This window comes from Oreochromis aureus, linkage group 9 (assembly GCF_013358895.1).
Source record: "Oreochromis aureus strain Israel breed Guangdong linkage group 9, ZZ_aureus, whole genome shotgun sequence".
Lineage (NCBI taxonomy): Eukaryota > Metazoa > Chordata > Actinopteri > Cichliformes > Cichlidae > Oreochromis > Oreochromis aureus.
Window position 1 is genome coordinate 28,159,419 of NC_052950.1, and position 19,324 is coordinate 28,178,742.

At 39.5% G+C, this 19,324-nt stretch overlaps 1 protein-coding gene across 1 annotated transcript in view; it reads left to right on the top strand.

Annotated features, from left to right (window-relative positions):
- Window positions 1-19,324, top strand: part of LOC116311426 (cadherin-20-like) — a 97,696-nt gene that overhangs the window by 19,806 nt on the left and 58,566 nt on the right. Inside the window, exon 2 of the mRNA XM_031728539.2 lies at window positions 16,761-16,849. The gene's annotated coding sequence lies outside the window, so the exon portion shown is untranslated. The remainder of the gene's footprint in view (window positions 1-16,760; window positions 16,850-19,324) is intronic.

Consider the following 19,324-nt stretch of genomic DNA (forward strand, 5'->3'; position numbering starts at 1 on the left):
GGTTACCTTTGAGGTATCTTGAAACAGATGAATACCTAAACCCTTATTCCTCACGCTCTAAGCCTAGGCCTACCCTAAAACACACTTTGTTTATTGTCCTTTTTTAATCTAAATTTGAACATAGCTTATAAGAAAGACATCTTGTTATATTTAGTAAAACATCAACAAGCAACTGAGATCATAACCTCATCAGTATTTACCAGGGTCATAGATTCAAGTAGCTGAAGTTTCCATAGACTTCCAGTTTACCAGTTGTGAAACTAGAGCAGTCGATACCTTCCTCTGTCTTTCTATATATCATTTTCAATCGTGAATCCACAGATCACCCACTGGTTTGTGAAGTCCTTGTTGTTTTGAAACCAGATATGATGGGCTGGGTGCAGCTCTGGCTGTCACTGCTCACTGGCTAACAACTTGTCAGTCACGAGTCTTGACCAATGACAATAACAGGAATAGTCCTATTTTCTGAAACTTAAAATTACCAAAATTTGTAAATTGGACTTATTTCATCCAAGATGAGACACTGGGGCAATAAACTCAACAGGAAATGTTTACAGAGGTCAGGTCTGAAGACATACTTAAGTATTTTTGCAATCGCAATTAAAAAGAATTCAGGGTTCAGGCTATTCTGCATTAGCTTCACTTTTCAGACAGTTTACGCATGAGGTGTTTGGAAAAACAACCAACTGACCCAAGCAAAATCAGGCAGTATGGATCCATGACTCGTAAATAACATTTAACAAATATTTGGAAATCTGTTTTGTGTGTCTGAAAGAAAAATATATCAGCCAGTATATCAGTTTTTTTTTTTTAAATCACCGTATATATGTTTAATTATCAAAACTTCTATATCAGTCAGGGTCTAAAATAAGTACACAAGCAAAGAGACAATATTCACAAGACATTCTTGAGAAATGTGTTAAAAAGACCCCCATGTTTACTTTTTTGACTACAGCTGATTAAAAAAGCTATTTTGTGTTTTTTTTCTGAACACCCGTTATTCAGGAGAAGAATGGAGTGCCCCCACCAATGGATCTTAGTGGGTGTAACAACCAATGTAGTGACTGACTCTTTTTAGGGATTTTTTAGGGATTCCATTAATGTCAGAACAGAAACTTAATAGAAAAACCCACAATAATAACATGTGACTTTTTCAATGAAAATGTGTTTAAACTGTGAGATATATAAATTGTTACCTACTCAGTGCATAAATGAAATGATAACATTTATTGTCATAGCAAAAACTAATAAAAAAAATTAAGAACATTTAAATTACAATGCAAGCTCTATGTTTATGTTTTGCTGTTGAAGACATTTAATCAGGGGAAAAGCTGGTTTTTACTAAAAAGCATCTTTTATCAAAACAATGTATGATTCCTCCACTGCAAACAGAATTATTAAAAATGACTGTTCACTTTGCTCAAAGCCTGCAGATCCACCAGCAAATGCTGTCAGACTTAACCAAACAAGATGCTAACTGTCAAAATTTAGGATATTTTTTATGTTACTGCTCACTCCTTCCACTTCTGCATGAGGCAAAAACAACACGCACGCATCATGCACAATCCCACTCAGGAGCACCACCATCCACAGCGCCAGCTGAGAGGAAAAGGTGGGGCGGCAGTGCTTTCTGATTTAGTCCGCACAATGTGGAGGAGTGATTTTCTCTGCGGCGCATTTGTTGCTTCTTTTAACCCTGCGAGGGGGATACTCACCCTCCCAAATAAACCCAAGCCCTCCTCCTTCCTTGCTCCAACCTCCTTGCTGCTAAGAAGATTGCTTGAGTTTTTCCCGGTGTGATTGGGGCGATAACCACTAATGGATTTGGAGCCCCGGGCACATTAAAGAGGAGAACTGTTGGTGAATCTTGTTTTAACTCTTTAATAAGAAGGAAGCACTGGTAAACATGTTAATTCAGTGCTGTAAGGTCAATATGATAAAAGCAAGATTTTAAAAAGGTCTTATGGTTTTGCAACTGAGGATCACTTTTATTTGTGATTTATATCTTCTGTACAAATCCCTTGAATCTGCAGGATAAACAATAGTTAAGTGAAGGGAAAACATGAAGATATACAGCTATAAATCTGCATATGCACATGCAGAAGACAACAAATGTGTACAAACACTGGCACGCTTGCACAGTACAATCTGTGTGCAGGCGTATTTCAGCTTGCCCTGGGGTTGGGGAACCCTCATTGTCATGTTTAACAAATGTGCCGTCAAAGCTGCACTTTAAAGATGGGACATGTCACAAGGGGCATGTGAGAAGCCCACTTGCCTGGAGGTAACACAGACGAGCGGTCTGAAACAGAAGGAAAGGGAGGAGGAAGTAAACACAACAGGCGGCAGCAACAATCCTTGACATTTCACTATCAGCACGTCTTAGCTGCTGCAGAATAAATCATCTAAACAGCGGAGGAACGATAAAAGTCCTGAAAGGTGGGGAGGGAGAACTTTGGGTTTGGGGTCATGGAGGAAGTAGGTCATTTTACATAGGTCTAAACAGGACAAAACCAACAAATGCCTTGTTAAGGTCATTAAATGGTTTTAAACTTGCAATATCTTTGGTTTATGTAAGGCAAAAACAATCATTTATTTATAAAATAGCTGAAATTAAAGATAACTGTTCAGAACAAATTGTAAAGCTCCTCGAAACTAAAACAAATTATTTATTTGTCAGTGTCTTCTAAAACTGGAGAAAGCTGCTTCACTCCAAATTCTAGTTATTTTAAACTACAGTAAATAAACCAGAAATAAAGCAAATTTTTGCCTTCTCTAATTTTTTGGAAAAGATTGAAGTTTATGGCTGGGATTATGCAGCAATCTGAGATGGTGGAAAAGCAGGAAACATATTATCATGTTCTTAGTGTTATTTACATGAGTCTGTGCTGTCATTGTTTCTATGAATTCAGTGGTAATTTTTCCCTCCCTATCTATTTATGACCACATCTATCAATCTATCAATTCAATTTTACTGACAACCATTGTCACCTCAAGTGCTTCATACTGTAAGGTCAAGGCCCACAAGGCTAGAAAGAAAGGCCCAGCAATCAGATAATCCCCTATGAGCTACTGGTTGGTGAAAGTGGGAGGGAAGAACTCCCTTTCAATAGGAAAAGACCTGCAACAGAACAAGGCTCGGGTTCCAATATCTCATTGCTGTGACAGGTTGTGGAATGAGGGGAAAGACGAGAGAAAAAAGGAGGACAGCGAGACAAGGACAAAAGACAAACAACATGAGAGAAGGCCGAAATTAATGACACACAGTAGTGGCAAATAAGTCCTCAGTGCATGACGGGAAGCCCTCCAGCAGCCAGATGCTATAGCAGTATAACTGAGGGACGGGTCAGGGTCACCTGGTCCAGCCCAATCGAATATTTAAAATTTGCTTTACACTTTGATTCAATGTCACAAATCTAGTATCCAAGTAAATAACTTTAATTGATCTTAACTCTAGCTACTGCTAAAATTTATATAGTCTCCCATGCATTCATGGCATCAAAAGCTGCCATTCTCCCAGATAATGCTGGTGTCACTGACATAAGGAGCTGTTAGGTGTTGTTGCCTTAAAATTCACCGCAATCCTGGATGCTGAAACCTGACAATCCTCTTTCATTACATGAGAAAATTTGGAGGTGGGCATTACTTTGTGTCTGTTACAATATGTCGTCATACTTACTGAACCAGTTACCTGAACCATGCTAGCACTGGGTTACACCCCTTTTTCTTTCAAAATTGCCTAAATTCTTTGTGACATAAATTCAACAAGGTGCTGGAAACATTCCTCAGAGATCTGGTCCATATTGACATGATAGCGTCACACAGTTGCTGCGGATTTGTTGGCTGCACATCTGTGATGCAAATCTCCCAGGAGCCTAAAGTGTGCCAAGAAAATATCCTTCACACAATTACACCACCGCCGTCAGCCTGAACTGTTGATACAAGGCAGGATGGATTCATGTTTTCATGTTGCTCTGACCCCATAATGAAATGATAGATAGATAGATAGATAGATAGATAGATAGATAGATAGATAGATAGATAGATAGATAGATAGATAGATAGATAGATAGATAGATAGATAGAATAAGGGAAGCCACACTTCATAGTCATAGTCTTGACAGGAGTAGTTGACGGAAGTAGGCGTGGCATGGTCTTCCTTTGTTGTTGCCCATTTGCTTCAAGGTACAGTACGTTCTGTATTCAGATATGCTCTTCTTCATACTTGTTGGTACAAGTGGTTATTTGGATGTTCTTCTCTGACCTCTGGCAACAGCAAGGCACTTTTACTTGGAGAACTGATGCTCATGGGATATTTTCTCTGTACACCAATGATATGGTTCTGTGGGAAAATCCCAGTAGATCAGCTGTTTCTGAAACACTCAGACCAACCCACATTCAAAGTCACTTAAACGACCTTTCTTCCTCATTCTGATGCTCAGTTTGAACTTCAGCAGGTCGTCTTGAGCATGTCTACATGCTTCAATACACTGAGTTGCTGGCATGCTATTGGCTCAAACCTATAAAAAGCTGGCATAGAAACTGCACTCTGTTAAAAATAGTAATTCGGATAAAAAAATCAATCAATGACAAATACACAATAAAACACTGGATTTTATTCATTCCATTGTCTTTAATCTGAATCCACAATTCCCTCAAATATCTCCTCATATTGCCTCAAGACACAGAGTTTTGGAGTAAATATTTTCCTCCTCGGTCCATCCCTCACACAGTGAGATCTCCAAACTTTCCAGCCTCGACTCCTCTGCTGATGTGAGGCTCAGGCTTTGAGTAAAATTAGCATAATTTAGAGCGATTGTTCCCCAGCCTGCAAGCCTTCTCCACAAACTTCTTCCCAACGTGCTCCAGCGAGCCCCCTCTCACCCCGGCTTGCTCTGATCCGACGTGTATACAAAGCACAATGTTTCAGAGGCTTGTTTTTCTTGTTCTTGAGCTCCACAGAGGAAAAAAAGATGAAGAGGAGGCAGGGCAGATGTCAGAAACTTATCCAAACATCATTGATTTTCACGGGTTCTTACTGGAGCTGGCACAGGTTGGTTTCCCGATCCGATGCCGAGGTATTTGACAGAACAACCAGGAAACCTGTCAGGATGATTAAAAATGATATGAAGGCACAAAAAGCTGTCCGCCCACACCTTTCCAGCTTGCTAACACATATTTCCGTTCAGTCCAAAAGCCTTTAACGAGAGAGAGGTACTTTGATGCAGGACTCTCTGGAGTGTTTGTACACGTGAAGAAGAAAAGGAAAGAAGCAGGCATAGGCCAGAGGAACGAAATAATTGGCCACACTGGTCGTGTGTCCAGCTCTAGACCCTGTTTTGACTACACTCCTGCTTCTGTAAGTGTTTGACCTATCTGCCCGTTTGAAAAGCTCTATCTAGGTGTATGTGTACCTACTGAAGCATGAAAGCCCTCAGAGGCAGCGTGTTAGACAGCCTGAATGGAGAGAGGTGCAAAGGGGGCATACGAATAGGATAACAGGAGGAGACCTGTCGAAGAAAATACCCATCTGGACAAACAGTTCAATCTAGCAGCAAACTTTTCCAAAAACAAGTGAAATAATCAGACGCTCAGATGAGATAATATCACTGCTTCATGGTTCGAGGAGAATCAAATGATGCAATCTTGACGCCACAGCGATATAATGTCACTTGTTTCCTGAAAACAACCGGTGCTGCATTTGAAAACAGTCTCAAGCCCCTGACTGATTGTTTTACTCCTTTTTTAAAAAAGGATGCAGGCTCTGCTGTCTGATTTCACTAAATGACCCTCAAATGAACCAACAAGTGCTTTGCCAGGTGCTGAGATCTGCGACTCCCCACCAGCCTCCTTGTATTTTGAAGTGTTCAACAAAAGAGGCAGGTGCTTTTGTGCTGCAACAGATGTCAACGACATTTTATTTAGAAGCCAAAAAAAACAAATAAGACAAATGCTGTCTTACAGCTGCCTCCATGATCACAGATTATTAATATAATTCTGCTGCATCTCTGCTTTAATTATAGCCTAGCTATATTAATCTGTCAACGAGTCGACATGCATTTGGTCACTGGAAGATGGAAATTAAAGTTAAAAACATGCTTTTAAAGGAATTTAAATGTTAAAAAGGGGGTCTGTTATGCTTTATTTTATCTCATAGATATCCTGTGAGGACGGTGGACGTTCATATTAAACACAAAGTAAATTTCAAATAATGAGCTCGCTGAATGTGTGAGTGATCCCTGACTTCAGACTGCTCCAAACAGCTTTTTTTCTACTCATGAATCCGTATGATCAAAGAGAAAGGACTTCCTTATTTGATCTCAAGCACATACTATCCTCCCACCTACTAGAGCCAGTGATACCATATTACCCAGATTCTTAACTCACAGAAGGCACTAAACCAGTGGAAGATATATTGTGAAATATTGCGAAAAATTAAGAATTCTGCAAATTATGTTCCCAAAGGTAAACACTGTCAATATTTGTAATGTTAATTAGACAAAGTGTGTTCGTCTCACTTCGACCATTTTTATTGCTCCAAAATAGGATCGTAAAGCACAGGCTGGCCAATAATGTCAATAAAACCTGTCATAAATGTTGCATGCACCTGGCAAACTGAACTGTTTGTATTGCAGTCTAGCCCAACTTAACTGAATGAGCATGTGGGAATATTGGGCTGTAACAGGCATTCTGAACGTGAGAAAGCAAGCCACCAGTGCTCTGAGATAATGAGCTGTTACACATGAATCCACAGCCCGTGACGTCGTCCAGGTGTTGCAAGTTAATGCAACCCTTTCTTCTGTTCACAAACATTCCTCGACTTTAAGCTTCACTTCTCTGTGAGCCTCGGTACTGTGAAAAAACACTGTAACTGTCTAACATACCTGGGCTTCTGTGTTTTTTTAAAAAACAAAAAAGCCCACAAGGTCTTTGCACATGAAGGATGTGAGGTGTATGTGATATTGTGCTACCTTCTTTGCTGGTACTGAATTAGGAGATATGTGCAGTGTTATTTAGATTTTTGGTTGATCTGATTTAACATTAGCTTTGCTGAGCCTTATCTCAGGGCAGGGGTGTTCATATTATTCCCAGAGTGGTCTGCTTTCAGATGGCACTCTTCTGTCCCATCCCATCCGCTGCTTACTTTACTAGGAAAAGAAAAAAAAAACCTCACAGTGCCAAAGTGAGATGGGTCTCACTTCTTACTTGTTGGATATATGTTCTTCTAAAGGATCCATCTGGCACCATATTTTCAAATTATATAAATATAAGTCTTGATGTTTGCTCAATCATCCAGGTAAGCATGATTGAGCAATCATCTCTGAATAAGTCACTAAAGAAACTGAGGACATTACTGGGATGCGTGACTAAATTTTTCTCTCACTGAAAACACGACGTCCAGACGAACAGAATCAACTTTCTGCTATACTCAGTAAGCATTATTTTTTTAACATGCAGGGTTGGTGTTAATATTGTGAATGTATATTTTAATGCAAATCACAATGGTTCCTAAATCTAACCTGTTCTAGAGTTTTTTGGGACTAAAACCTAACAAATGACAGTTTGAGAAAAAATATGAAACTAACCAATGAGAATCTTCAGATCCTCCACAGCTGTCCAGCCAGGATTACATCTTCACACCCTCATCCAGGAACACTGACTTCATTTTATATTGCTGAACATATTTCAGTTTCTAAATGAAATACTTTATTTTTCTTTAATTTTTGCTCATTTGAATACAGCATAGCTGCACTGATTTATTTCTATTGCTTTTTCCATGTGTTCCTGTTACTATTATTTACCAGCAGCGCATTAAGAATCAATCATGTTCACCTTACATCCCAGACAAGTCACGTCTGCTGCTTTTAGAAGTCATTGCGGACAAGGATCAGAGAACATATTGCAGCATTTAAGCACAGAGCGTTCTTTTATTCATCGGCTATCCCTTCAGCCTGGCTTCATTTCGGATGTGCTGAGAAGGGGATTGAGACCCAATATTGGCTCACCCCACCCTCCCTCTACAGTACTTACAGAAGGACAAGAGACATGGCAGGAGGTTGAGGATTGGAAGATTCAGCTGCTGTGTAGCATTAGGACTCACATTCCCAAATAGATTAGAAACAGCATCTGAGGTACACAACAGGCCTCTCAGGGATCGGAAATACCTGGCGTGAAGAGCTGCACCTCAACATTCGAGTGTGTCCGAGAGCTACAACTGCATATGAGCCTCGTGACCTGTGGCAGATGTGGAATTGGACATAATGAGGGATGAGAACAACTCGGTGCAGGCTGGCTGATGGGCTCGGGGGGGGTCAGAGTGAAGGATCGCAACCAGAGAAGCAAACACGTCTCTCAGAGCTCAGCAAAACACCAAGTTTCGGGATGAGAGATGGAGTATCCTGCTGTTTTTTAACATGGAGACTGTAGTCGTTATATGGATGAGTGGAGCGGGAGGTGGACAGAGGACTAAATGAGGAGTGAAGATGTAATCATGGTTGGACAGCTGTGGAGGATCTGAAGAGGCAGATGACTCTACAGCTGTGCTGTTACAGTACTTCAGCTTCATTTTTTTGAGGTGTGTAGTCAGAGACTGTCAACAACCTTCTCTCAGAGGCAGAGAAAAGTGGTTCTTTGCAAAGTTTAGTTAAAACCACAAAGATAAGATGGGAGCTCCTGTATGACTGGGTGAAAGGTGCTGTCTCAAATTTTATGAACATGTTTTGATTTTTGCTGATACTAATGGCTTCACTGATCACTCGATTTTACACTATATACCAATTTATCAAGTTCGCGCCAAGATAGCAGTGTTATTCACGAGTAGAGATGTTCAAATTGCAGTATTGTCTTTCAGTCTTCCATGTTGTCTTCCCCGCCAGCTGCCTCCACCAGTACCAGTGAGCCCTAATTACATTACTAATAAAGCTTAATGTGATGTAGAGATGTTTGAAAAGTGCTCCAACTCATTCCTGAATGTAAACACAGACAAACTAGTCAGAGTATCACATGACAGAGACACATGAGCAGGATTATCTGAGAATGATGGCAGAGAAATGTTGTTGAGTGAGTGGTTTCTTCACTCACTGTGGATAAGTGCAGGAAACATTTGAACTTGTAATCTGTTTAACCATTGTTTTTATCCAAATGTTAAAAAAAGGTTCTTTTGTTTTTTTGTTTTTGGTGCAAATGTAAAGTTTGCAACTATAGAAAGAAATAATAGCCACGTACTCACATTCCTTATGTTATGTTATGTGAGGTCTGTGGTGATATAACCGGTAGTATGAATATAACCAGAAACTACTGGCGCTAGCATGCCTCGCTAATTAAGTCTTAATTAAGTATTTGAGTTGCATTAAATATTATTTTCATGACCACAGAGTTCCAGTCCTTCTCACACAGGCTGGACATTTAAGCTTTAATCTGGTTTGAACTTTTAGACACAGTCGTAAAGTTTGCATAAGCTAACTCGGGCAGGTCGGCTTGTGTCTCACTTTGTTTAAAATACAAATAATGAAAATGAGGCAGACAGTAAAGTTGTAGATTTTCACAGCTGTGCTTTGACCCCACCCAGGGTGGGGTTTTGCTAGTAATATCTCATTTCATTTGATTTAAAAAAAATATGATTTTTATTCATCATATAGTGAACGACAATATTAACGTTCAGGTATTTGTGTTATATTTATTTTATAATATATATAAGTATAACGCCCGGTCCACTCTTAAACATGTACTGTGGTAAACCTAAATGTATTTTTCCCCTTTAGGTCACATGGAAGTGGTCTTTAAGGTCACTGAAAACTGAGCTTTTAAAAGTTTCTTCCTGGATGAAGAAACTCAGCTTCGACCAGCTCAGTTTCTGCTTTTAGTTATGTACGACGAAAAACATTTTATCCTGCAAAGTCAGATGTGCGAGTCTCTATCTACATTTGAGACAAACTGTGCCATTGTATTGTTTGATGGCTTCTGATTGGCCAACAGCTATATGGTTGGAGTTACATAGCAAAATAATTAAGTTTAGCGCCTCCCATGGTGTGCTAAACAGGTACAGGCTATATCATTGGGATATAATGTGGACAGAGATATTTTTGAAAAGGAAAAGTGATAAATTTTAAAACGTATCCATGCACTTGTAGATTTAGCTTTAGGTGCATGTAAATGAGTAAATTCCTCCATTATCACTTCACGGGTCTTTTTAGAAAACATTTGCTTTTACTGTCATTGTCTTAGCCATTAATTCTAATGTTTATGGCATTTTGCCCAATGTGTTCCCTGTGTTGATTTCGCTCTCAAGGACTTTATTTTTCTGTCATTTTGACCCCCATAAAAATCAATGTAAAATAAGGCACTCAGCAGTCGAGGCTGTTATATCATCAGTCAGAGCTAGTTAGATTTGATTGATAGACAAATACATAGGGAATAAATAATAACAGCAGGGCGATTGGATACTGAGTATAAGGCAGAGTAGACGACTTGATACATAGAGAACAAGGAGGGTTGCTGCTTGTGCAGAGCAGCCAGGTAACCTTAGATGAACTGAACATAAAGTTCAGAGGGTGGACAACTCATCCAAACAGGTGAAAAGAGAAATATGCAGTCAAATTCAGGCCTGAAGAGCACAGCTGAGGAGGTGAAGGGCATCATACTGGGGTAGAGCCCAGTGGAAAGTCCAAAAAGAGAGACTGGCTGCAGGCAGACAGCGTGAAACTTTTAGAATAATTAATTTATTAAAATGAGTTCCTTAATATGTTGGAGCCAACTGTGTGGTGAATTTTAAAGGAAGACTCTTCAATCTGTTCAAGTGAGCACTTTGGTTTTTATGCCTTGTTTATTTTTGTGTCACTGAACTCAACTTTTCCATATTTTTGCTGCGTTGCTTGTTGAAACCTTTGATATGCTTTGCTTTTACACCTCTGAAACGAATCTAAAAATTGATGAAAACTAGCAACTTTAAATGGTAAATGGCCTGGTAGGTATTTGGTGCTTTTCTACTCTAATTGAGCACTAAAAGCAGTTTGTGTAAGAGCTTTAAAGCACACAATCACACTCTGATGGATGCATTTGGGCAACTTGGGGTTCAGCATCTTACCCAAGGACAATTTGACAGGGAGACTAGAGGAGCTGGGGATCAAATAATTGACTTTCTGATTAGCAGATAACCCCCCTCCTCCTGAGTCACAGCAGAGATTTCCTTTCTTGAAACCTCTTTCTGCTACTGGTGCAGAAGGGAGTCAAAATGATAAGAGGGGTAGTAAAACAGGCTGTTGGGCTTAGGGGACATGCACAGTTTCATATCTGAAGGGTGGGACATCATAATAAAGTTTAAAAGTAAGAATTAAGATTTGAAGGGAAGCAGAAACAGGAAGTTATTGGCACCCTATGAGCCTGCTCTGTGCCAGCTCTCACTCGCTTCAGGCTCTATTACAGCCTTGACCAACTCCTTCTGTCAGGCCAGATCCAACCATAATCCCTCTGTGGCACACTGAAGCCAGGAGCTTGGGGCTGGGAGCATGTTTAACATCTCGAGTTCTCTTATTCCACTATGGGGAAAGCCGTCTTGGCATGACTGCGCTCCAAGATCAACACAAGGTTGACGGCCATCTGGTCTACAGCGCTGCAAATCCTCAAATGGCAAATACCACCCACAGCTTGGGCTCTGTCTCCCCAACAAACACAGCAGCAGCAGCAGTAGCAGCTCCAGCAATCAGTCAGGCAGGCCGGCGGCCTCAGACCAAACGAGGGAGATTAGATCAAACAAACGCTCCCGTGTGTGGGAAGGTGGCACGTCTCTTTAAACAGAGAGGTGATTGGCTTTGTGTTCTTTTATTTATAGCAGCGTTTATCTGAGGGAGGAATAGACTCAGTGAAGGCCGCGAGGCTCAGTCATCCGAGGGAACAGGGTTTGTGAGGCAGTCAAGGCTCTCCACGCCACATGGAAAGGGGCTGTGGGCACAAGGGTACTATTATCCTCCTTCGCCAACATGCCCTCTCTGGATAATCATTTCTACGAGCACCACTATAAATCACTTTTAGCGCAATGGAAACATCTATTGTGATTGCCTGCCCTTCTATTGGCAAATGTCATCATCATAATAATACCTGGGAGGGTTGGCTTTACTGTGATTATGAGCACCATGCTGATGCGGGTAGGTGCGACACCAAATAAGTGAAGAGCATCCTCAGGGGGCGGATGACTTTTATACAGCAGTGACACGCTCATGTGTTCGGTATGAAAAGTTCTGTCGAGTACAAACAGAAGGTAATCCTCAATCATCTGCTTTTACTTTATTTTGTCACGTTGAGAACATCATTTTAGTTTTATGGCTCTGTCACAGTAAATCAGCCACTTAGTGATAAGAAAAGCTTTGGGTTTTTTTAGTGGTTGTGAAATAAAACACATTCAATTTCATATAAAATGTATTCAGATAAAATTTTATTATGGCTGTGGTATGGTGTGTGAGTAGGGACTGATTGAACCCACAAGTTAACCTTTAAGCGTGTAAAATGAAGCCACAGGAGATGAAAAAGAAAAGCTGCAGTTCCGTTAATGTCCACATGAGGCTGCCTCTAAATTTGAGACGATCTCCACAGACGCCAGAGTTAAACTGCCAAACTTTACAGGTAAAAAAAATCATATTTACAGCCTGCAACAAAAAGCAAATGTGCCTATTGTGACTAGTTTTATCTTTCTTAAAACGCTACAGGTTTGATTTTTATTTATTTATTAATTTTTGGTGCCACTTTTGTCTGATGTCTCGACATACAGAGCTGTAGCTGTCCCCCAGGTCCTGACAGCATTTTTAATCAACAAAAAGCTGAAAACTGCTGGATGGTGGAACTGTCAAAGCATTTCTTTTAGGTTTGAGTATCTTATTAGCCCATTACAAGGCACTAATTAGCATCATCATCATCATCATCGTTTATTTATATAGCACTTTAAAAACACACAAGGCTGACCAAAGTGCTGAACAATAAAACATAATAGATACCATAAGAATAATAAATACAATAAAATAATAAACATAGGGAAAACAATAAAATGTAAGTAAATACAAGTCAGTCAACCACTGAGTCAAAAGCCAGTAAATAAAAATGCGTTTTCAATCTGGATTTAAAAACCATCACTGATGTCAATTGCCTAATGTGAAGAGGAAGATTATTCCAAAGCTTAGGAGCCACAATAGAGAACGCTCAGTCTCCTCTCAGTTTCAACCGTGATTTGGGGACTGAGAGCAACAATTAGCAGGTATCTGTTAGTGTGCATTACATTTGCACAATTTATGAATAATAATAATAATAACAATAATAATTCTGGCTCCAAATAACAAACAATGGCAAACCATAACCCTAACACAATAATGTTGTGTTCACACCAAACATAAAACAAAGGAATTCAAAGTCTTCAATCCCAAAAACCAAGAAATTTGCACCACCAGCTGAAACTCTCAAGCAGATTATATGGATTTTTTCAGTCTTTTAAGTTTTCAGTGGTGAAAACAAGCTTACACAATACACATAATTTAAAGACAAGACATAATAGAGGAAATAAACCAAAATTAAAACAAATCCTAAATAGTGCTGTCCGCGTTAATCTCGTTAAAATGACGTTAACGCCATAACCGCATTAACGCGGCAAATCTGCATTAGCGAGTTAAAACGTTAGGGGCTGCACGGCGCTAACGTGTTAACAAGCTAACCGCGCTAATGCGTTGATGCTGTGCAGCCCTCGCATGGGGGGATCCGCATTAACTCGCTAACTGAAATTTGCCGTGTTAATGCGGTTATGGCGTTAACGTCATTTTACAGCTGACGTTAACGCATCTGACAGCACTAATCCTAACACTAACAGAAACCAAGAATTTAAGAAGAACAAAGAACTCCAACCAAAATCGGACAGTTACCATGACACCGACTGGGATGAAGATGATGGGGGTTTCCAAATTCATCCTCCTGAGGACGCATTTGTAGACCGATTACGTCACAGGGACGCGCGGAAGGCTGTCCAAATTCGTAGACTCCTCCGAATGCAGCCGACAAATGTGTCCTCCTTTTCCCCGAATTTGAAGGATGGGTCGGTTGTGTCCTTCGTGGCCCACCATATCCCAGAATTCATAGCGCGGCCCAGCCAAACTCCAGTTTGGCGGCCACTACTAAGTTTTAAAATTACTCTTATTAATCTTTCTGGGTCACAAAATAAACTTTTAACATATTTTCAGGTGAGAATGTGGGTGTGTAAACTTCAAATATCTGCTCGGTTTATCAAGATATCGCATATTTGCAAAAGTGCTTCGACGTTTTCGGAGACGTCTGTTACCCACCAGCTCGATAGCTAGCCGAGAGCTCGAGGGTCTCTAGAGCCGCCGAGAACGGCAAACTCCCGGAACATCATTTTCAGATCACCGCGGACTTTTGCTACTCAGGTTAAATGTAATATATAAGTCACTTAGACAACCTAAAAATGTTATTGTTTGGCTTTTTTCAATGTTTTATTTGTTCGTGAGTAAATCGGTTTGGCTGAGATTAAAGTTATTAGATTAGATTAGATAAAATAAAACTTTATGGGGTCCTGTTATATTTTAAGGAGCAGACAGCTGAGTTTATTAAACTCCACCGAGACAGCGGTGACGCAAATCAGAAGGCTCGATCGTCCAATTTCACAGCCGTTTACTTCCGGCCTACCCGACCTTCTGAGGACCCGGCCCACGTAGACCACGAAGGCCGGGTCCTCAGGAGGATGTAGCCCATGAATTTGGACACGACTGAGGATTTCACTCAAAAGCTGAAATCAAACTACAGCAACATATTTTCAGAAGAAGTCGTACAACTTTACTGGCTTTTAGTCAAGCCCTCCTCTGTTTCCCTGATCTGTCAAAGTGCAAACCTGAACCAAACAGCAATAGCAAAGCTTGTCCTCTATTTTCGACTGTTGGTCTGACCAGGCGAAGGCTGACAAGTTTTTTCAACACAACAGGAAATGTTTAACTTGCATGAACAGTTTGCTTCACCTCACTGGAAAGACTGTATATAATCACACATTCATGTTTAGTGTGAACTCACCGTAGGGCTTCAAAACAAATCCATCTTTTGTATACATTCTTTGATTGCACCTACTCACCATAGTCCCTTCTGCTGATGTACAGCACCATAACTTGGACAAACCACTCACAGAAGCTCACAGTGAACCAATAGTTTTAATTACGAGTATTTTTCAAGTCTGGTTATAATTATGGATTACATTCTGTGTTGATTGTTATACATTAGCATAGGAAAAAAATATTTATACTTTTATGTAATTAGAGGATAGAATGTGAAGACTGCAATTACAGATTTGAATGTTTTAAATAAACATAGCATCTGTTTCCCAGTATGGAAGTATTGGATAGTTATGTTGCATTTTTTATATTTTGGCAGTTAGTTTACCAAAAATCTAAGAGAAGATCAGTTAAACTGCATGGAAACAAAGCAAAATTGTCCTTCAGGCCTTATTGCTACTTTTTCTAGTGCTTTAACTGCATTGAATGACCTTCTGCAGGAGATAGAGTGTGCTCCTTTCATGGAGATAACCAGCTGTCATTAATGCCTGGATGGGAGACTCTAACCCTTGTATCGGTTCATATGTGATTTTTTTTTGTTTCCTCTCTGGTCAGTGCCTCTGACCTGCACTTGCCTGTTAAATTGCTTAGAATTAGCATGTAAGACAGAACTGGGACACATAAAAGCTGCTATTTGCTTAAGTCCAATGTGCCGCGTCAAACAGGCAAATCTTATGAGCTGTATGCAAAGAAAGAGAGAGAGATATCTAACTTTGAAACCAGCTCCCAGCAGTCTTTTGTAAACAGTATCTTCCAGGACCCTGATGTCAAACATTACCAAGCACAGCAACTGACAAAAGGAGTTCTGTTGTTTGGGATCTGGGATGCGTCAACTGCGTTATATGTCAGCTACCAGGGTAGTTTTCAGCTCCCCCATCACCCTCCCCCCTAAACCCATTACACCTATCTTATCGCATTTTCCGCTCCCAAAGCTTTACAGTCACATTTTCTTTACTTGCCTTCCTAAAATTAAGGATCTTGCCTGCCTGCCAGGTTAGCTGCTCGTAGATCAATCCCCTGCCTGTTTAGTTAATTGTCGGCAATTGTGAGCAGTGTGTAATTCATCCCTCGACATAATCCATCAGCTGATCGATCGTATTGACGCACAGGAGTCTTCCTGTTTCGACGTGTGTTTATCACAGTGGTGTGGAGAACACGTGTAGAGAAAGACTGATGGATGTTTGTCATATTGATGAATATGAAACAAAGCACTGAAGCAAGCCATAAGTTAACATGACTGTGACTTCTGCTCACTGTAATATTATAAATTAAGTTTAATTGTTTTTTCTAGGATACCTAATCACACTGAGGCTTATATAAAATATATATATATATATATATATATATATATATATATATATATATATATATATATATATATATATATATATATATATATATATATATTTTACTTGCTGACTCAAAATCTTCAATCAAAATCCATGTTTTAATATGAAATTTGTGTTGCATGTCATTAAACTGTTTAGTGACTACTTTGAATTTTCCTGACAAAACTCATTGTATTTCGAAATAATGCTTAAAAAGAAAAACAATGGACAAACAAATAATTGAAAAAGTATATGCTTACATTATTTCATATATGAAAAATATTCATATTCACACATTCTGACTGCCTGATTGTGATTCTTTGCTGTTTTCTTTTTTTTTTTTTAGACACCCTGAAGTCACCCATTGGTTCACATTTCGGACGGCGCCATCTTGAGCTTGACATCTTGAAACCAGGGACACGGCAGACTCACAAGGTAAAGTCGCCACACCTTAAAACAGCCGTCTTCATTGTCTTTGTTACTTGTTACTAAATTGAAAAATAATTTCCAAAATGCACATCGTGATGTGTTAAATAAGTCTTGGAATTCATGATTGAGACCATAAACATATTAGTTTAAGTGTCCACAGAAGAATAAAATCAAGCGGAAATGGGTTGATTGTCTTATAGACTTCTAGATTTAAAAAGTAAGATAGTGCCATTTACACAGGAGGCATCTTTAACCAGCAGTGCACGACCCGCTTACCTGCTGCATTATGACAATCCCCTGACAGGTCTGTTACTTCCAATTCATCACATACTGTATGTATGCTGGCCAAGGATTGACCACATAACATCATATTTAAACACAATAAGTAAACATTGTTTTCTAATGCAGATCTAATGATGTATGTGGGGGTATTTTAACCTCTAACACAATCAAATACTATTTTTAGTGCTTAAATGTAAAACAAGGATGAAAGTAAAAGTGCAAAATACAAGGATGCAATTAAAGATCTCCAAGAATGAACAGGATTACGCGTTGGTACAGTAATAAAACAGAATAATACATTTAATGACTAGCATTTTCAGTGTCAGCTACTAAGAGCAGCAATGTTTAAACATATAGTCAAATATTCGCGCACATCCTTAGTTAAAATTGCTAAAACTGCAGAAAAATCGTGGTTCGTGTGTAATAGTAACCAGACCAGACGGATAGAGATACTTATTCTGAAAAAATTAACTTTAATGACTGATCACTAAATTAAAACCTGCAGATACCAATTGAGTGGTTTTGTAAATTGAAATATTGTTTATGATAACGTTGAACAAGAAACTTACATCACTTTAGGTTTTGGGAAAGTGAGGACATTTCTTTCTGCTCTGTGAGGCTATACAAGTTTACAGCTGATACTTTAGCAGCAAGTTGATTTTAAAATTCACAAATGTAACAGCACCTGGTTTCCTTTCATGTGGAATGGGTATTGAGACATATTTGAATTGGGTGATCAAGGACAACCAAAGGCCAGTTTTTACAAGTGGCATCACAAAGCATTTATAATGAATTCTAAGCACCTCAAACACAGGGTCTGTTCAGTGAATGGGTTTCACAATTCTTAACTTTAAAATGCTCACACTCTGACATGTGACAGCATCTGTTGTGCCAGTGATACACAAGCCCACAGCAACAGCTCACAGTGTGAGCAAGGTGATGCCATGCATGCATAGAAAAAGAATTGAATAGATTTCCCTGCATTTCCAGTACTGTAATAACGTATTTATTTAGTATTTTTCTTGATTTCTTTTATTTTGTTACCTTTTTTGGCACATTTGTCACACGTTACAGCGAACAAAACAAGCTTTAATATCAGACAGCTTATGCAAATAAATAAATATATATTTATAGTATTTTTGTTAATTTCTCAATGATGATTTAATTTATTATTGAGAAAAGGGTTCTCCAAACCTGTTAAATCATGAATTCCCCCTAATTAACCATATGTTTTGAAAAACTACCATATCAAAGTTTCACCCTCGAAATTCTTCCAGTTGTGACAACCCTATTATTTTCTGACAACTCATAGAAAGAGCACAAAACAGCAATTAACAGAACTAATAAATTTTGATTACTCGATAAGAAAGATGAATATTAGTTGCGAAACTAATCCAGCAGTCCTATTGTATCTTGCTAATGAAAGAAACCTGAGCTCAGCTCTCTTGACAGACACACTGTGCTACAGAAACCTGAAACTGTTCCCAAAATCATTGTGTGAGTAATGAACAGGATAAGGCCCGGGACTCATTTTTTGATGGAGATGAATTACCGAGAATGAAAGAAAGAAGAAAATGAAGGGGGGAAAAACACTACAAAAGCAGCAGAAACACCGACTGACAACCCAGACTCAGCGCTCAGATCTCAGAGTCCAAGTCTCTGACAACACTGATGGCAGCGTCTGCACTGGGTGACAGGCCCGATCCATTTGGCACTGCGCGTGAAGACACAAACACAAGCTGTCTAAAGAGAGTAAGGTAGACTTCAATCAGCTAAAAGGTGATAAAACATAATTAATTCAATCACCCACTCAGAGGACAGGGAGGGTAGAGGAGGGAGGCTGAGAGGAAAGCAAAAACCTGGAGGGATGCATTCGCACGGGCACGTTAATGGGAAACCTCACTTACTTTCTTTCAAAGCCCTTTCTGCCTATTTATCCAGTACTCAATAAGGAGCTTGCATCTGATTCTGTGTGGTTTCACAATACAGCCATTAAACACACAGCAGTGCTTGTGCATGCAGATAAAAAAGGGAGGGGATCTATGTTAATACAACTCATATTTAGACACCTTTATTCAATTACAGCAACCCGGATCATGATAAATGACTAACAGAGGGGACGAGTGCATATGTATGTCTGCCTGCGTCGTCCTAAAGCTGCCCGAGAGACCATTAACACCTCAACCAGTCCACTCTTTC